Source organism: Leopardus geoffroyi, chromosome X (assembly GCF_018350155.1).
Source record: "Leopardus geoffroyi isolate Oge1 chromosome X, O.geoffroyi_Oge1_pat1.0, whole genome shotgun sequence".
NCBI classification, from domain to species: domain Eukaryota; kingdom Metazoa; phylum Chordata; class Mammalia; order Carnivora; family Felidae; genus Leopardus; species Leopardus geoffroyi.
In genome coordinates this window covers 9,950,399-9,969,086 of record NC_059343.1, presented here as the reverse complement: position 1 = coordinate 9,969,086, position 18,688 = coordinate 9,950,399, and the positions used below count along the sequence as shown (strand labels likewise).

Below are 18,688 nucleotides of genomic sequence, written 5' to 3'. Positions count from 1 at the left end.
TGAGATCCAAACCAAGGTTGGCAAGACCAAGGGCAATCTATGGGATTGATAGTATTTCAGTTTGAGGATAAATTTAGAAGACTCACAACCCCAGATGTTTGGAAAATGGGTTTGATTCCTCTCCAAATGATACAATTAGCTTGAAGGGAGGAGGAGTGACAGTGAATGATTCGAGAGAATACCAAGAATTCACCATAAATTACTGGTGAATTACTGGAAATTCTAGAAAGTTTATTTTAGGGTGACAACTAAGGAGGGAGCATTTCCTAATTCAGGGTCTACATCTCTCCCCGGGTTCCTGGTGTGCGGTAGGAAAAGGATGGTTTAGGCAGCAAAGGATTCATAGGAAGGAGAAATTGGCCGCACAGATTTTGAGGGGAAGAATGGAGTCGGGCATCTTTCCAGTCAGTACAGCCTACAGAGAGACGGACAAATCCTGAAAGCAAAGCTACAAGAATAAGGAACATAAAGTAGATGAAGAATTACCCTTCTCTCCTCCAGCTAGTCTGACTTCTATTGGCCTCTCATTAAGCACCAGCAAATCTTGGTTGTTGGCATTTTCGGGAAGATGAGCATTTTTTCCATTGAATTCTTTCGTGTTATCCCAAAGTCCCCAGGAAAGAAAACTAATATACTTTCATGAGCTTTATATGAAAGAATTCAGAAAGTCCAGTAAAAATATTTCCAGAATGCAGAGCTTTCCATGACATTCCAGATTTATCTCAGACCCGCCAGGGGAAAACTTGTACGTATAGAAAAAGTGATGGGCGTGGCCCAGCGATGGGCAATTTTTAAGAGACTGTATTTACTCGGCTTCTTTTTTTGTAAGGAAACAGGTTGAGTGGATGGTGAGGTCGTGCATGGGATGACCCTAGAGAGCAAACACTGTCAGGACAGAGAAACTCTAGGGATGTCCCCTGATCTGCAAAGTGTCAGGCCCGCCAGTGGTAGAAATTGCTAGCAAAAAGAATCCCCATTGATCCATCCTGGCTGGCCCCATCCTAGGGCTTCAGGTATCTTGCTGGCACGAATACCATTGGCAACAATTAGCGTGGGTGCCTGTTGACTGGGTTCCCTCCAGCTGGCCCTTTTGGGACCCCAAACTAGGGGTTACCTTCAGCTGTTCAAACTCATTCAGTTTCATTCCCGGCTTCAGGGACCCTGATACAATGGGAGGCCTGGGGGCTATTCATATTCCCCCCTCATTCCTACCCTATGGCCTGGCTGTCATTTGGGGAAACCGGAAGTGGCAGAACGGGGGTGGGGGGGGGAGGGGGGGAACTTGTCTCCAAATGAATTTCAAATTGTGGCCCCAAGCCCACGTAAGACCTCAATAAAAATAATTTTAAAAACAAACTTAAAAAAAATTCTAGCAAATTCGTAGAGCATCTGCCCTAAGTAAGGAAGGTCTGACGTCCCCGTCCCTTGCTGCAGATGTCTGTCCTTTCTTCCATTCTGGGGTAGTTGTTCACCCTGCAGCCTCAGACATTTGATAGATCCAAGGAAAGTTGAAACTTGTAGTTTCGCTGTGTTTTCGGTATCGCAAGGGTGTGAGCCATGCTTTTACTAGCCCCGTCCACCTCCGAGAAGAAACTGGAAGTTCCCTGCCTTCCGGGGACCAGCAGCATCAACATCACCTGGGATCTGGTTGGAAATGCAAATTTTCTGGCCTCACCAGCAATTCCGGGGGTGGGACCGAGCAATCAGCACTCGATCAAGCCCTTCCAAGGTGATCTCACTGGGAACAACCCGCGCTAGAGAAATTGATCAATTTCTTTGTGGCTGCAAATTGAAACCACCTGGGACTGCTCAAACCCCCCCCCCCCCCCCGCCCCCAAAGAGGCCAATTAAATCAGACTCTGCGGGGGGGGGGGGGGGTGCAGCTCTTTGCTGTGGGTGTTTTCTTTGTTTTTTGCAGCTCCCCATGTAATCTTGTGAGCTGAAAAATCTCTAAGTAATGCTCTGGCCTTGGCTCGGTGGGGAGAATCTGCCTTAATTTTTAAATATTTTTTATAAATTTTTTTTTTTTTTACATTTATGTATTTTTGAGAGACAGAGCACAAGTGGGGGAGGGGCAGAGAGAGGAGGAGACGAATCCTGAGCAGGCTCCAGGCTCCGAGCTGTCAGCGCAGAGCCCGACCCGGGGCTCGAACCCCCAAAAACCGCGAGATCCTGACCTGAGCCGAAGTCGGACGCTCAACCGACTGGGCCGCCCAGGCGCCCCTCTGCCTTAACTTTCTTTGTAAACTAAACTTCATCCCGGTGCTGATTTTTCTTTTTTGGAGTGAGGCATTTCTTCTCTCGGAGCGTCCCCTCCGCATGTGGCCGTGAAAGGCAACAGGGGTGGGTGTGCTAGTCCCGGGCACAGGGGCACGGAGCCGCCTGCCGTCTAAACGACAGGTCCCGGGTGCCCCCCAAAGGTCTGCAGCATCCCTGAGCTGAGAGGGTCCTCCCCCCATCTTGTCTTTGGGTTCCAGGAGCAAAGAAAATACACGGGCTCTGTAACTGCTCGTTACCCTGGATTTCTTGTCACCGAAAGGTGGAGAGAAGGTTCTGACAAGCAAGGCGTTTACTGGAAAGTGAGCTTTCCCTTTTAATAAACGTCCAGCGTTTTGCCCTGGCAAGCCAGCCGGTCTGGAGGCAGGTGACGTGGGTCATTGTTCCCGCTCAAGTTTTTCGGGCGAAAGCAGCTCACCCGTCAAGGAGCAGACGTGCAGACCTTTGCAGAAGCTGGGACGCATTAGCAAGTTCTCCGGCCCTGCGCCCCTGCCGGTGCCCAGGGGGTGCTCCTAGAGACGCGTGACCAGGGTCAGGACTGACCCAGCTTGGGGGCTGAGACCACTAAGCACCCCGCCCCCCTCCTGTCACAGCCCCGGTGCCCTATCTTCGCCCCCAAGATCGTACTCCTGCCTCTGAGGCTGGCAGGACTGCAGCCTTTTTATTTTTTTTAATGTAAAGTGGTTTTTTTTTAATGTTTATTTATTTATTTAGAGAGAGAGAGAGAGAAAGAGCGTGAGCAGAGGAGGGACAGCGAGAGGAGACAGATGATCCCAAGCCGACTCGGAGCTGTCGGCACAGAGCCCGATGCGGGGCTCGAACTCACGAACCGCGAGATCCTGACCTGAGCCGAAAACAAGAGTCGGAAGCTTAACCCACTGAGCCCCCCCAGGGACCCCGGGGGGCTGCAGCCTTATCTCCCAGGACCCCTGTAGCCGCATCATCGGCGCATCCTCGTTTCCCACCACGATCCGGTCCTCCGCAGCCTGCTCGCTCAGTGCCCATCACCCCTCCACAGCCTCGCCGCCCTGGCCTCCTGCAGCTCTGTCATCCGGTCCTAAAAGGCACCTTCCACCTCCACCTGCCCTGGACTGCTGCCCCCTGGCCTCCTCGCATTGCGCCCAAGGGTCTTGGCCGAGGGTTTGGAAAGGGATTGGAGAAGAGCGGTCCTCTCAGCCCAGAGGCCGACCGAGGAGTGTCCGGGAGCCGTTGTGGATGGAAAAAGGCCTCGCACCGAATGGCGCGACCTGCAAAGGCAGAGAAATGCCGAGTGAGGGGACCGTCGCTGCCCCACGGGAATAGAAAGGGGCCACAGACACAAGCCACGTATACAGGGTTACATTTCTAGGGGCCACGTTAAAAGAAAAAGTGCGAGGAAAACGGTGGTTAATTTTAATAATGCATTTTGTTTAAGCCAGTATGCACCCAATATTGTCATTTCAACATATCACCCGTAAACCGTATTGAGGTATTTGGCCACGTTTGGAGGGCTCAATAGTTACCGTGTGGTACGTGGCTGCCACGCTGGCGAGCGGTGTAGACGCTGACACGCAGTGCCCCGGAAGGAAGGAGGTCAACCTTTCCTCTAGGCCTCAGGGGAGAGGGAGAAAACCAGGTCGCCCCCGAAAGGCCCAGAGGCTTGTGAGAAGGGAGGGGGGGGGAGGGCGGGAGAGCGGGGGAGACTCCACTAAACCAGCAAGGAGATCGGGCCACGCCCACCCCGAACCCCGGGGAGCAAGCAGCTTGCTCTGAGGAAGGGGGAGGGGCCCCGGTGGGGGGGGGGCAGGGGAGGGGTGCCTCCAAACTGGAGGCAGCAGAGCCAAGATGCCAAGGGTTCAAGACAAACACAACAAAGCAAGCTATTCTAATGAACTTGACCCACCCGCTGCTGATTTATTTGCTACCACTCGCTTCCATCACCTGTGTTATGGGGTCAGAACTTCCAGACAGTGCAGATAAAGGAACAGAGCTGCAATTTACGTGGGGCCATTAATCTTAGCTTGGTGGCGGGGCAACTGGGAAAAACAGACGAGTCCCTCGTCTTTGGTGAATAACAGCCCTGACGAATCGAATCCAATTCGAAGCGGTAAGTGAAGGTCTTTGTGCAGCACAACAAGTAATTTGAGTATCAAAAGCAGCAGGAAACCCAGAGGGGACCCGGAACTTGATAGAGGGAGCCTGAGTGTTCAATTCTTTGAAGATGGAAGTTTCTGGAAAATGCAAGGGAAAAAAGCCTGGACTAATACATCCAGGAGGAAGCAGCAATTTTGGGGGGGAGATTTTCTCAACCTATTGCAAGATAACCAGCATTAAAGGCAGTTAAGGAAAACACTGCAAGTTTAAGGTCTTGACATTCTTCTGTTTCCTTCCTGACAAATAGCACTACCATGGGGGAAGAGGGGGAGCCAGAGAAAGCCAGGGGGAAAGAGACTAGCCTGTCACCATCTCAGAAGGCAGTGAGTGTCCAGTGAACACATCTCTGAGCGGGGGACTGCCCGCAGGGGTAAGAGACCTCTGATCAAAACGCCTCTTTCGGGGACAAGGTTGGAAGGAGGTACAGCTTGGTCCCACAGAACGGTCTCAGTAAAATCCTTGACCTCCATGCCTCAGCTCTGCTTTCTACATTTATTCTGGCATAGGCATTCTTAGACTAAGGCAAAATGAAGTATGTATCTATAAATGGGCCATTTCAGTTGCTTTTATTATTTAAGAAAATTCAACCAGCAACTACGACGGCACTGGTCTACGCCCTGGCTAATCCTTCCGCGTTTCTGCCAAGAACTGCAAAACAGCTTTGCTAAAGACTTCGCAAAGCACGGAACGACTCCGGGCGTTCTTAGCAAAGGAGACTGTTGTTTTCAACAAGCTTTTCATGTATGTTCTCACCCGGTCACTTTAATATTTCAAACCAAAACAAAACGGAAATGCCTTGAATTTCGAGATCGGAATGCCTGTGATCAACAGTCAATGCCTCCCCAGCGGCTGTTGCCTTGACGGCCAACCCTTCAGAGCCAGATGAAGGCAACATAGCCCTTCAAGCAGGGGACCACAGTGCAGACAGCAGCCTGACGACCAACGAAGAGACAAACGTGCCTTATGATATCTTCAGAAAGCGAAATGCCTCTTCTATCAGAAAAACCCACTTAAATGCACGCCAGGAGATTGCAAACACATAGTTAAGGACAAGGAACGGTGTTCAAGAAGCCAGAACGCAAGCAGCGTGGCTGACCTAGTGGGGCTAGTGATGACTTTTTCAATACAAACATGAAAAGACCTTTCCCTTTTCGGAGCGGGGAGAACCAAAAAAGGACTCCTTTGTATAAAATAGCCAATGTCAGAACTCCGCGCAGGGCCCCAGCTGTTCAAATATTTTATTGCAACAAATTTCATGGCGAAGCGTGCTCCCCTTCACGAGGCTCGGGTTTCTCCTGGGTTTGCTGTTAGAACTCCCCGGGGGGCTGGCCTTCTCCAGGTCGCTAGTTGCTAGTATAGGTGGAAAAAAGAACTCTGCGGGGGGGGGGGGCTCTATGAAAAGGTTAGAACAGCTGCACTGAAGGACCCCGATGCGCTTCATTCCCCACAGCTGGCTTTTCTGGCCTCTGTTCAAAGTAGGATTTCCAGAACGTTTCTGCAAGTCGTTAACGACGGGCTCAAGGAGACAGTAAAGGTATCGCAAGGAGCGTTGGAGGAACTGCATATTTATAGGCATTAAAAAAGAAGGCTGTTTGGGGCGCCTGGGTGGCTCAGTCGGTTAAGCGTCTGACTCTTGATCTCGTCTCAGGGCATGATCTCGTGGTTTGTGAATTCGAGCCCCGCGTCAGGCTCTGTGCTCACAGCGGAGCCCGCTTGGGATTCTCTCTCTCTGCCCCTCCCCACCAAAAATAAATAAATAACCTTAAAAAAAAAAAAAAAAAGAAGGATGTTTGAATGAGATGGCTAGATTGCACACGATACCGCCCCATCCCTACAGGGCAATAACACTATGACCCTTGGGGTGATCTTTTCCACCAGTCAGAAAGGATTTGCATTTCTTCTAGACAAAATATACATGTTAACACATAACTTCACATCATCTGGGTTCTTGTTTAATGAATAGTAAATAGCAAGTCAAACAAAGATACCTTCTATAGCCAGTTACGTAGTCCTGGGCTGGCCGTGGCAATGAAAGGACGTCCTGAACGCTCCTGGCCTTTATTCCGAGATTTAGGTCATTTTTCTTTCTTTTTTTTTTTTTTTTTTTTTTTTTTTATTTATTTTTTTTTTCAACGTTTATTTATTTTTGGGACAGAGAGAGACAGAGCATGAACGGGGGAGGGGCAGAGAGAGAGGGAGACACAGAATCGGAAACAGGCTCCAGGCTCTGAGCCATCAGCCCAGAGCCCGACGCGGGGCTCGAACTCACGGACCGCGAGATCGTGACCTGGCTGAAATCGGACACTTAACCGACTGCGCCACCCAGGCGCCCCTAGGTCATTTTTCTTAACGCCTGACATATTATTCCTCTCCTGATCTATTCTGATGCATAATCAAGATGATAGGGAGAATATACTGGCAAATTAGCCTTCACGATGTGGGAGTTTTCCCTACACCCCAGAAACCTGAACTTAGGTGCGTTTGGCAGGTGAGACTAAGGTGGCCTTGAGGAAGGAGAGTGAGGCAAAAGCGAACAAAGCAAAAGTGGCTTTAAAAACAAACAAAGCATAACTATAGGCCTAATGTGCCCTACCAGAAACCAGTAAACCGGTTTGGAAGCAGCTTCTGACCTGCATTTGTGACTTTAAATAACACACTTTGTTACTGAAGGATGCACATGCTTTTTTCACAGTTTATCTGGCGTTAATTATGCAACGCTGAAAATGTTCATTTCCCGGGGCCGGGGATCAGCTAGCAGGAAGTAGGACAAAAGAAACCAAAATGAAAAGCTGAGATTTGGAGGCAGGCCCTAGGCTGGAGTTGGGGAGGGTGGGGAGGCTGCCAGGAAGAAAGGCAAGAAAGGCGGGGAGAGGAGGGAGTCAGAGGTGGTGACCTGCTGGGGAAAAAAATGTGATGGAATGGTTACGGCTGCAGCTGAAGGAAGAGCTCAGAGGAGCGGCAGATATGCAGCAAATTCTGCAGGGCAGAGAGCTGTCTGCAGCTCGGGGCCAGCCTGGATGCCAAGCTGGGCTTTAAGAGCTCGTAGGAAAAGTGCCTAAAAAGCAATGACGTCACCAAGGGGCCAGGGTGATGGACGCGGGCCACCCTCACCTAGGAGGGGTATTATATCACTGGCATTATTGAGAATTGCTGGTGCATGGTGGTAATAAAAAGCAGACTCGTAGGTTCATTATTGTGTCAATGACGAAGACCAGCCCAAAGAGAACAAAGAGGCGGTTTCATCCGGAGCTGGGGACTCGGCCACCATCACTTTTCCCAGTAATTCCTAAACTCGTCTGCCCATTACTATCACAATTACAATCAATCAAATCACAATCTTTGAGCCCGGGGCCCCTCGAATTTCTGAAAACTCCCCAGGTGATTACAATGGGCTGGAAGTTTGAGAACGAGAGCTCTAACGCTTGCTACTTGAAGTGTGGTCGCCCAACTGCTAGCAACACCTGCTTTATCTGGGAGTTTATTCCAACTGCAGGTTCCTGGGCAAAACCCTCCCTCTATTGAATCAGAATCCGCATTTTACCTAAGCTCCAGGTCATTCGTATACACATGGAAGTTTAGGAGGCACTCCGCGTGGCCTCTCTGTGAGGACAAACCCTTAGGATTCGTTCCCGCCTCTTAGCCCAAAGAAGAGATACCTTCTCCCTTCCCTCACCTCTTCGTCTAACTGTAAATTGCTACAGTTGGAAGCCCAGGCGTTCTTTCGGAGAAAGCAGGCAATTTGTCACCGGAACTAGATTTTTTTTGTCACGCTGTGCTGAGGGACAGTGCACTTGCCTATCAAGATTCCCAGCAACGTCAGGAAAAGTTGATTAAGGCAGAAGCCTCCAAAAAACCAATTTTGTCTTTTCCCGGAAAAAGCTTTTAGGTTGAAGACTCAAAGAATGTTCTATCGGGTTACCTAAACCCTTGAAGTTTGTCTGAATAAAACAGTGCCCATAAAAAAGACCACTGATTTCTACATGTTTTAAACATGTTTTACAGGAGAAAGGATTTAGGGTGGGATTAAGTCATAATAAGAAATGTTTCTATTTGTCTTCCCACGTGTGGGTGTAAGGTCAAAATTTATTATTGACAAAGATCTTAAACTGAATCAACTACATGTTTATTTCTCTGGAACTACACACACACGCACAGAGGCTGAAACCATAAAGTCTATTTCTTAAAAGAAGTTTTTTTTTTAACTTTATTTTGAGAGAGAGCACAAGTGGGTAAGGGGCAGAGAGAGAGGAGAGAGAGAATCCCAAGCAGATTCTGTGCTGTCAGCACAGACCCCAACGCGGGGCTCGAACTCATGAGCCATGAGATCACGACCTGAGCCGAAATCAAGAAGCTTAACCTATTTCTTATAGGGTCGCCTGGATGGCTCAGTTGATTAAGCTTCTGACTCTTGATTTCGGCTCAGTGCATGATTGTGCAGTTCGTGGGTTCGAGCCCCACGTTGGGCTCTGTGCTGACAGCTCGGAGCCTGGAGCCTGACTCGGATTCTGTGTCTCCCTCTCTTTCTGTCCCTCCCCTGTTCATGCTCTGTCTCTCTCTCAAAAATAAATAAACATTGAAAAAAAGTTTTTAAAAAAGCCATTGAAGAAGCCCAATATATATATAAAGTCTATTTCTCATAAAGAAGTTACTTTGTGAGGATATGGAGTAAGGAAATGACACCAAGTGCTGACACAAATCCACAGGAAGAAATGAAGAGAACCAAAAATGGTAAATAAGAAGGTTAATGTAACAAATTCTATAAATATATACTTGTTCTCCTTTTCTTCTCTCAGCTTCTTTAAAAGACATGAGATTATACAAAGGAATAACTATAACAACATATTGTTTGGTTTCTAGCATATATACACATAATATGTCTAGCAGTAATGGCACAGAATAGGGGGAGGGGTGGAGCTATACAGGAATAAAGTTTTTATATCTTACTGGGATCAAATTAGTATACCTGAAGTGGATTTTAAGTTCAGATGTACTTTGCAAACCTTAGAGCATCCACTAAGAAAAAAGAGAGAGAGAGAAGAGAGAAACAGTAAAAATATGATTGAAAGAATTAAAATTACACACTAGAAAATATCCACTTACTACCACAGAATGTAGTAAAGGTGGAAGACAGGAACAAAAATATCTGAGACATTTGGAAAACAAAACAAAATGCCAGAGATAAATCCAACCGTATTGAGAATAACTATAAATGTAAATGGATTAGACAATGCAATCAAAAGGCAGTTACTGTCAGACATTTTGAATCTAAATGGGTCTCTTGTGGAAAGGATTTCTGAAACATATGTAAAATCTTTGCTCTCCCATGAGCTGAGTTCACAAATCAAGGGCTGACTGCAAGGCATACACATGGCGTAGGTAGGCAAACATCTGCATGTTTCCATTAGAAACGCCACATCTTGAGACTCTACACCTTATCAGCCTTATGGAAAAGTAACGTGTATGCCAAAATACAATGTCCAAGTTAGAGACAAAATGGTTAATATCTGAAGGAGTAATGAAACCGTTAAGACTTTTCTGTTACACAGAAATCATTTACATCTCTACCTGACAACAGTCTTTCTCAGTGTATCAATTGTCCACAAGTTATCATTTAATTTTGTAAAGACTTGGGTCGGAATCAAGTAAATAATAAGGCAAACAAAGTTGCTTACGTGAGCTGCCCCTGAGGTGGGCTTGTAGGTAATGTTCTTGAATGCCATTGAAAGGGCCCACTGTAATCTATTTGTGTTCTGTGTTTTGGAAATCTTTTCTTAATAAAAGTAGATTCAGTTGGGAAACGCTTTTTAACATTACAACAACCATTGCAAGGCTAATATTTACTGTTGATTTCTTCCCAGGCACTCTACTGAGTACTTTACATCCTGTATTTCATTTCCTTCTCACTCCAAAGCTAAGGGATGGGTGGATAATGGATGATTAGCTCCATTTTCTGGATGAGAAATTAAGGCTTAGATAAAATAAGTAGGTTCCCCAAGGTCATCTATCCAGTAAAAGGTGGAGACCGAATTTGAACTTGTGGTTTCTTACACTGAAAGCTTTTGTATCTCACAAAGAGGATTTCTAAAATCTCTCTGTATCCACAAAGACAGTGTCTGAAATATTATATATGTTCGGTATGTTTTTCTGGTTTATAATTTTTTTTTAAATCACCAGTTTTTAAAATAACTTTTTTTAAAATTTATTGTTTTTGAGAAACAAAGAGAGACAGAGAGAGTGCGAGTGGGGGATGGGCAGAAAGAGAGGGAGACACAGAATCCAAAGCAGGCTCCAGGCTCTGAGCTGTCAGCACAGAGCCCAGAGTGGGGCTCAAACCCATGTACCGTGAGATCATGACCTGAGCCGAAGTCAGACGCTTAACCCACTGAGCCACCCAGGCGCCCCATGTGTTTCTGGTTTAATTGAAAATTCAACCAATACAAGCAAAGCAAAGAAGCAATAAATAATTTTAGAAGGTCTTTCCCTTTGTGCTTCTGTACAATCTCTCCCTCGCGAAAGGAGCTTCTTCTCTTTGCCCAGAATCTTCTTCACCTCCCTTAGGTAACAGCAATTGCATCACTCGAAGACACTGTGCAAGTCACAACCAAGTATGGGCATAAATCTTTTTATGACAAAGTGCGGGCAGTGGAAATGTACTGGCCTTGTCACGGGTTGATTCCATCTCTGTTTCACCTAGACAGCTAAAAGAACATGAACAACTATCATTCCCTAGATCAGTTGAGGAAGTTGAGTGAGCATGAACTTTTCAAAAATTTACTTTTTACAGGTGAAAGACCAGATAGGCCAAGCAAACCCAAGGTCACAGAGCAAATCCTTAGAAGAATGCAGGAAACACGGCCAACTTTTTCAGTCCAAATTTCGAGTTTTAACCACTGGACAGCCTCTCTCTCCAAACTGTTTTCTTCCATTTCAACGTCTCCTTTCTTGAGAAAAAAATCATGCCCAAAAGATAGCTGCTTATAGATGGGGGAGAGAAAACACTTCAGAAAAAAAGAAGGTCTCTAATGTGTCTGGCAGGGGCAATTTTCTTGATTATAACAGTGAATGATTTTTGGATTTCCATGTAAGTGACCACATGCAGCAAGGTAAAACTGCCAAACACCTGGCATGTGTCATATACTCTTGGCTAAAGGAACCTAAGCCGTGGGAACCCAGAGCCCATCTCCGATCGTGTGCTACAGTAGGGTTGAAGTCCGCAGTCAAAATGATTGTGTTCAGATGCCCTCTTCTAAAAGCCAGGCACTTACAGGTCTCTGTCCACCTGGCGGCTCGAATGTGTGCAGGTGTCCTACATGCCCTGAATTGCCATTGTCATCAATTTCCCTCACCTCTTCAGAGGCACCTTAGTCATGAGCCAAATGAACAGTCTGATAGCGTGGCAATGACCAGCAAGTTCCTGGTCCTACCTGTCCTCTGTCCAGAAAATCACAGGGCTTGCCTGCATTGGGATAATAGGCATTTGATCCACAGGCTCAAGGGCAAGGGGAAGGCAGGATAAACGGTGAAGAGCCTAGAGAGGTGAGAGACGCAGCAGGTATCAGAAGCTTCTCAATCAATCAGACCTGTTGGCTTTGTGGGCCGTGTAATTGATTCCTGTCACAACGACTCAGCTCTGCGATGTCTGGTGACAGCGGCCCCAGATAACACATAGGTAAATGGATGTGTCCGTGCCCCAGTAAAGCTTTATTTGCAAAGAAAAAAGACGGCTGGCTGGATTTTGCCTGCGAGCCATAATTCGCCTACTGCCGAACCAGAGGAATAGGTATCCGAACGTGACTCCACCTCGAGCCTGGACTTCAGAACTACAGATGTCAGGATCTGAACTGGGAGCTTCTGGCCTTCTAATACATCGCAGAAAGTGGGTGCTTTCAAAATCTTTTTATTTATTTATTTACTTTGAAAAAGAGATAGAGGGCAAGCCGGGGAAGGGCAGAGATGGAGAATCCCAAGCGGGCTCCGCGCTGTCCGTACAGAGCCCGATGCGGGGCTCGAACTCACCACCCGTGAGATCGTGACTCGGAGCCGAAACCAAGAGTTGGACACTTAACGCATTCGCGTCATCAGTACTCGGGTTATGAAATTGAAAAACGCCACCACCCCCAGCCTCCCAGAGGTTCGACACTATCCAGTGAGCCAGGCCTGTCACTGTGTGTACCTGCCGTTCACTCAATTCTATTGCCACAGAGTGTTTCTGTGTATGGCCCCATCGCCCCCACCCCTCAGAGTGACGACCCACAGGGGTTCCAGGCCTGGGTCACCCCCGCAAGCTGTCCCGGGTTGGGGTCTGAAGCCTGAGGCTCTGCTGGTGTTAAGAAACAAAATTCAGGGGCGCCTGGGTGGCGCAGTCGGTTAAGCGTCCGACTTCAGCCAGGTCACGATCTCGCACTCCGTGAGTTCGAGCCCCGCGTCAGGCTCTGGGCTGATGGCTCAGAGCCTGGAGCCTGTTTCCGATTCTGTGTCTCCCTCTCTCTCTGCCCCTCCCCCGTTCATGCTCTGTCTCTCTCTGTCCCAAAAATAAATAAACGTGGAAAAAAAAAAATTTAAAGAAACAAAATTCAATGGAGTGCATTTGAAACATCTCATTGGCTTTATTCAACGATTCATGAATTGGACAGCATCCTACGTAGCAGATAGAAAGGAACTCCAAAAAGCTGTACAACATGGAAGGATTTATAGGCAGAAAGGGGCAGGAAAAGGAAGTTTCTAGCAAAAAGTAGATTGTTTCAGGCAAGGTCACCTTCCTACAGGGGACGGAAGGGGTCTGCTGGGCGGATTCCCCACTAGTGCTAACACGTAACTCTAGATCTTTAAGTTCTGCTTCCTTTTGGCTGAACACTTGGGTCTCAAAGTCCTTTCTCTCTTCGCGTATTTTATTACGAGCGGGGGGGGGGGGGGGGCGGGGGGGGTGCAAGCCCCGCCTTCAGCACTTGGCTCGCAGAGAGCCTCAGCTGTCTGTCCCGTCTCACCGCTCGCCAGTTTGACCTTGCACTAAACACTACCACACACAGTCAGCCGACTTCTTGGCCGCTTTAGGACGAGATGGCCTTTCCTCCGGTTTCCGATCACGCGGTCCTCATTTCCGCCCGAGACCCCATCAGCCTTTGCCATTCGTGTGCCTGCTGCCACTCTGTTCTGGATTCCTTAGGGATTCTCCGAGGCTGAAGCTTTCCGTACAGCGCTCCTCTTTTCCTTCCGAGTCGTCAGCATCACCACTACAGGCTTCTGGCCTCGACCTGTTAATCCGGTTCCAAAGCCACTTCTATATTTTCAAGTATTTATTACAGCAGCTCCCCCCATTTCTTGGTACCAATTTCTATCTTAGTTCAGGCTGCGATCACCGAATATCACAGACAGAGTGGCTGAGAAACAACAGGCATTTACTTCTCCTAGGTCTAGAGGCTCGACGTCTAAGATCAAGGCAGATTTGGTGTCCGGAGAAGAGGGCTGGCTTCCTGGTTCACGGACGGACAGCTGTCCTCTGGCTTTGTCCTCACAGGGCAGAAAGGATGAGGGAGCTCTCTGGGGGCCTCTATTACAAGGGCACTAATCCCAGTCATGGGGGCTCCACCCTTATGACCCAATCACTTCCCAAAGGCTTCGCCTCCAAATACCATCATGCTGGGGATTCGGTTTCAACATGTGAATTTTAGGGGGACACACACATTCAGTCCATAGCAGCATGGTTACGGGCCTCTCAGATATTCTTTTGTGTGTGAAGTGTCTCTTCCAGTCTCTTGCCCACTGTTCCATGGTCTTGTTTGTCCCTTTGGGACCGATCGAAGGAGGTTTTTCTTTTTTCTTTTGGCCTGAGTGCTACTCATGTTGCTATGGAACATGTTACCTAAAACTTCCTTCGTGCCTTTTCAGTTAAGATTTTAATCCTCTCTTGAAGCGAGCGTTTTGCGGAGGGTGTAACTTTACGATCTGCTATGACTCATTTATGAAAGGGTCAACCAAGAGATGGTTTTTTTAGGCACCGGAGCTGAAGAGACGAGGAATTTCTCAGCGAGATAAGGGGAGCCCTGCAGCACAGCTGGAAATACGGAGGGTCAAGAAAGTTGCCTCAGGAGGAAAACTTGAGAAACCACGTGCTCTCCGAGCCGTGGTAGGACAGGGTCTGCCCCCGAGCGTGAGGGCCGTTTCAATTTTGCACCCCGGGGGCCTTAACGTGCCTCACCCTCGTCCAGACCCTGCCTGGAAGCTCCAAGTGGCACACGGTGCTGTGTCCATTTGACCTAGGCGTCCGACCTTGGCTCAGGTCACGATCTCACAGTCCGCGGGTTCGAGCCCCGCGTCGGGCTCTGTGCTGTCAGCTCAGAGCCTGGAGCCTGCCTCGGATTCTGTGTCCCCCTCTCTCTCTGCCCCTCCCCTGCTCGCGCTCTGTGTCTCGAAAATCAATACAAACTTTTAAAAATTTATTTTAAAAAAAAGGACATGCTATTGCCATTTGTTTTTGGTTGCAATTTCATGCGGCTCGACTATTTGCTAATTGCCGGGCACTTTGCTCCCCTAATTATGCACCCTTCGGGGATCAGCCCCATTTTACAGTTCAGGCAAGTGAGGCTCATCAACGCTACAAAACGTGCCCCAGTTCATGCAACTGCTGAGACGTAGTGCCAGAATCCCAAAGGAAGTTGGCCTAAGTCCCACACCTCAGCTCGTTCCCTCTCACCAGGCTGGATCTTTCTGCGGGAAGATGGAAATTGACAGCTCTGGGTGTGGTGTAACCTGAGGCCCTCGGAGCAGAGGTTTATAGTCTGTTATGTTAGCGATGACCCACATTACGCAAACCTATTGAGTGCAATCTCGTACGTGAAATGTAGATATTGAGGAGTTGGCATAAAGTGGCGTGGGCAGAGGGAACTCAGAGTAAGTCCTCACGCATGACTAACTGAAGTTGAGAGAGATTTCATAGGTGGGGCTGGGGTGGATTTGTGTCTGAGGAGAGCTGCAAAACCTTTCACTAGAAAATTCGGTTTCAACACCGGTGAGGCAATCTAGTCTTTGTCCACTTTCTGGGAAAAGGAAGGATGGTTTTGATTTTATTTTCTGCTGTGGACGAGGGAGTGGTTTTATTGATAAACACGGCCGTTGTGAAATTCTGTTTTGAGCCCAGGGCGTCAGTACGAGTTACGGCCTGCAAGAAAAATGTGCCCCTTTCCAGTGGAATAATTACCCTCTGCTTTTGAGAGTGAACCCTATGCGAGTGTAGGTCAAAACTGCCAAACGTGGGCAATTTCGTACGGTATCACCTGCCACACCATCAAGAGCAGGGTTGGCCAACGTTTCCCGCAAAGAGCCCAGATAATAAATATTTTAGGCTTTGCCAGCCGGAAGGTCTCTGTTCCACTACTCAGCCCCGCCACTGTGAAATGGAAGCGACCATAGAAAATATGTAAATGAATGCATGCGGCTGTCTTCTAGTAAAACGTCATTTATAGAAACAGATGGGGGAGCTGGCTTTGACATGCAGGCCATAGGTGGCCGACCCCTTTTCTAGAAGCAGCCTTCGAGGGTAATTTAGCGTCTTTCTTTGCTCTTTAATATATTGAATTTTCTGTTCTGCGGTTTGTTGTTGCCCATGGCTTTGGTTTTTGTTTTTTTTTTTTTTGCTTTTTTTTTTTTTTTTTTTTTTACAATTCTTTTAAAGCTAGAATGTTAAAGATAAAAAAAAAAAAAAAAAAAAAATCCCAGACGGTGCCAAATTTCTTTGAACGGGGAGAAATGGTTTGGCCATAGCTCACGCGTTCTAAGAGGGCAGCTGTTTTCACTCTTGCATTGATAGATGGAAGAGACATCCGGTCTCATAATAAGTTCCAAGTTCCAATTTGGTATTTCAAAAATAGAACTTGTTGCTGGAACATCTCTATCTTCAAGCATTTGGAGGGGCTGTTAACGAAATATCATGGGCCCGATATGTCACGTGTTTAACGCTGTTATTAGGTAACGCGTGAGAACCTCTGCTTTGTGCAATTTACTTGTGTGCATTTACTTGTGTATGTGTGTGAGCACGAATAAGAACACTGTGCCCGGGGAATGTACGCTGAAAGAAAAAATAAATGAATGCATAACACGGCTTTACCTGAATGTACTAGAGAGTTCCAGTGGCTGTGTATGGATTCACGCCCACACTGTGATCATGGCCATGGGCTTGGATTTCCAGTCTGTCTTCCCTGTTGAGCCTTGGGCAGATTGTGGGGCCCACCTCCTCCCTCCTCCCTCCTGTATTAAGAGGTTGTTTTAGAACCGAGCATTGCAAACTCAGATGCCTCCAGGGGCCAGGCTGATAATACAAGGAGGTAAGCACAATACGAAACACCAGATGTTAAGTTGATGGTACTGTAATCTACGTTCTTTCGTGGCCTTTTGTCTTTTTCTTTTGATTAAGACTATTTAAAAAAAAAATTTTTTTTTAACGTTTATTTATTTCTGAGACACAGAGAGAGCATGAGCGGGGGAGGGGCAGAGAGAGAGGGAGACACAGAATCCAAAGCAGCTCCAGGCTCTGAGCTGTCAGCACAGAGCCCGACACGGGGCTCGAACTCACAAACCGTGAGATCATGACCTGAGCCGAAGTCGGTCGCTCAACCGACTGAGCCACCCAGGCGCCCCAATGATTAAGACTACTTTTCAGAGCAGTTTTAGGTTGACAGCAAAATGGAGGGGGAGGTGCAAAGACGCGCTACGTCCCCTGTCCCCACACATGCCCAGTCTCCTCCATGGGCAACGTCCCCGACAGAGGGGACATTTGTTACAAACGATGAATCTGCACTGACGCGGCGTCATCACCCGGGGTCCGTGGTTCACATCAAGGTTCGCTCTAGGGGTTTGGACAAACCGTGTAATGGCGTGCACCGACCATTACAGCATCGGGCCGAGTATTTTCCCTGCCTTAGAAATCCTGCACATCCCATTTATTCATCCTTTCCTCCCACGCAACCCCCGGGAACCACTGATCTTTTTCCTGCCTCCATAGTTTGGCCTTTTCCGGAATCTCACAGAGCATACCTAATATCGTGTATAATTCCGGAATGATATAGGGCACGGCCTTTTCAGACGGGCTTCTTTCGCGTAATAATTTTCAGTTAAGGTCCCTCCACGTTGTTGTTGTTGTTGTTGTTGTTGTTGTTGTTGTTTCGTGGCTGGAGAACTCATTTGTTTTTAAAGCTGAATGACAGTCCGTTGCGGGGACATACGCGGTTCGTTTCTCCATTCACCCACCGAAGGATACCGTTATGGATTCCAAGCTTTGACAGTTATAGCTGCAGCGGCTGTGCACCTCTGTGTGCGGGTCTTCGCGTGGACGTGAGTTTTCGACGCCTTTGGGTAAATGCCAAGGAGTGCAATTGCCGGCTCCCAGGGCGCGAGGGTGCTTACTTTGGCAAAACCGGCAGACCGTCTTCCCACGCGGCTGGGCCGTCTTGCGTTCCCACCGGCGACGGAGGAGGGTTTCCGTGGCCTCACGTCCCCGCCAGCACATGGGGTCGGCAGCGTTCGAGATTTGGGCCGTTCTGATAGGTGTGTGAAAACTATTGTTTTCGTTTGCAGGTCCCTGATGGCGTGCGATGCGGGTCATCTCACCTCTCAAGGGTGCCGCCCTGCAGAGAAAGGTGGACGCTCTACAAAACTACTTGCCAAGTTCACCTGTCGCCCACGACTGTCACCTCCTGGACCAAAGGAGGGTTTGGCTACCCCAGCGCCGTTGATAGGTTTGTGCCAGGGAGAGGAGGGCTAGCTTTTCCTGGCGTTGGATGAATGGCCTTTAAGGATTTCAATAACATGGATTCCCTGAGCTGAACTTTATTGGCCACCTCCAGGCTCGCTTAGTTCGCTTGGACCATCTGTCTATAATAAAGTAGCTGCCAGTCATGGTGGCCGCCTGCCCCAAAATAATCCCCCCAAGGGACTGTGGCTGGATCCTGGCTTCCTTTTCACTGCCCCCTCCTCCACTCTCTCCAGGAGTGTCTCTCACAGGGCCATAATGCGAAAAGAGAGACATTTGGAGATGATTGTTTTCACCGAAATATGATTTGATTATCAAAAAAAAGCTTTTAAGTCACATTGACTTAATCATTTCCATATTGTTTAGATCTTTTTTTTTGTCTAAAGAAGTAAACCCCATCCAATAACCTGGAGTGAGTGTGTGTGTGTGTGTGTGTGTGTGTGTGTGTGTGTGTGTTCGTTGTAGGGGCCCAGGGAAGGCTGCCCCAAAACGGGCCACTTTGGCATAAAGATAATTTTGAGTTAAAAGTAATCAAAA

The 18,688-nt window shown here is 47.9% G+C and overlaps 1 long non-coding RNA gene across 1 annotated transcript in view; it reads right to left on the bottom strand.

The window, feature by feature from the left end:
- LOC123594604 overlaps positions 1 to 18,688 on the bottom strand; it is a 207,664-nt gene that overhangs the window by 26,457 nt on the left and 162,519 nt on the right. The window lies entirely within an intron of this gene.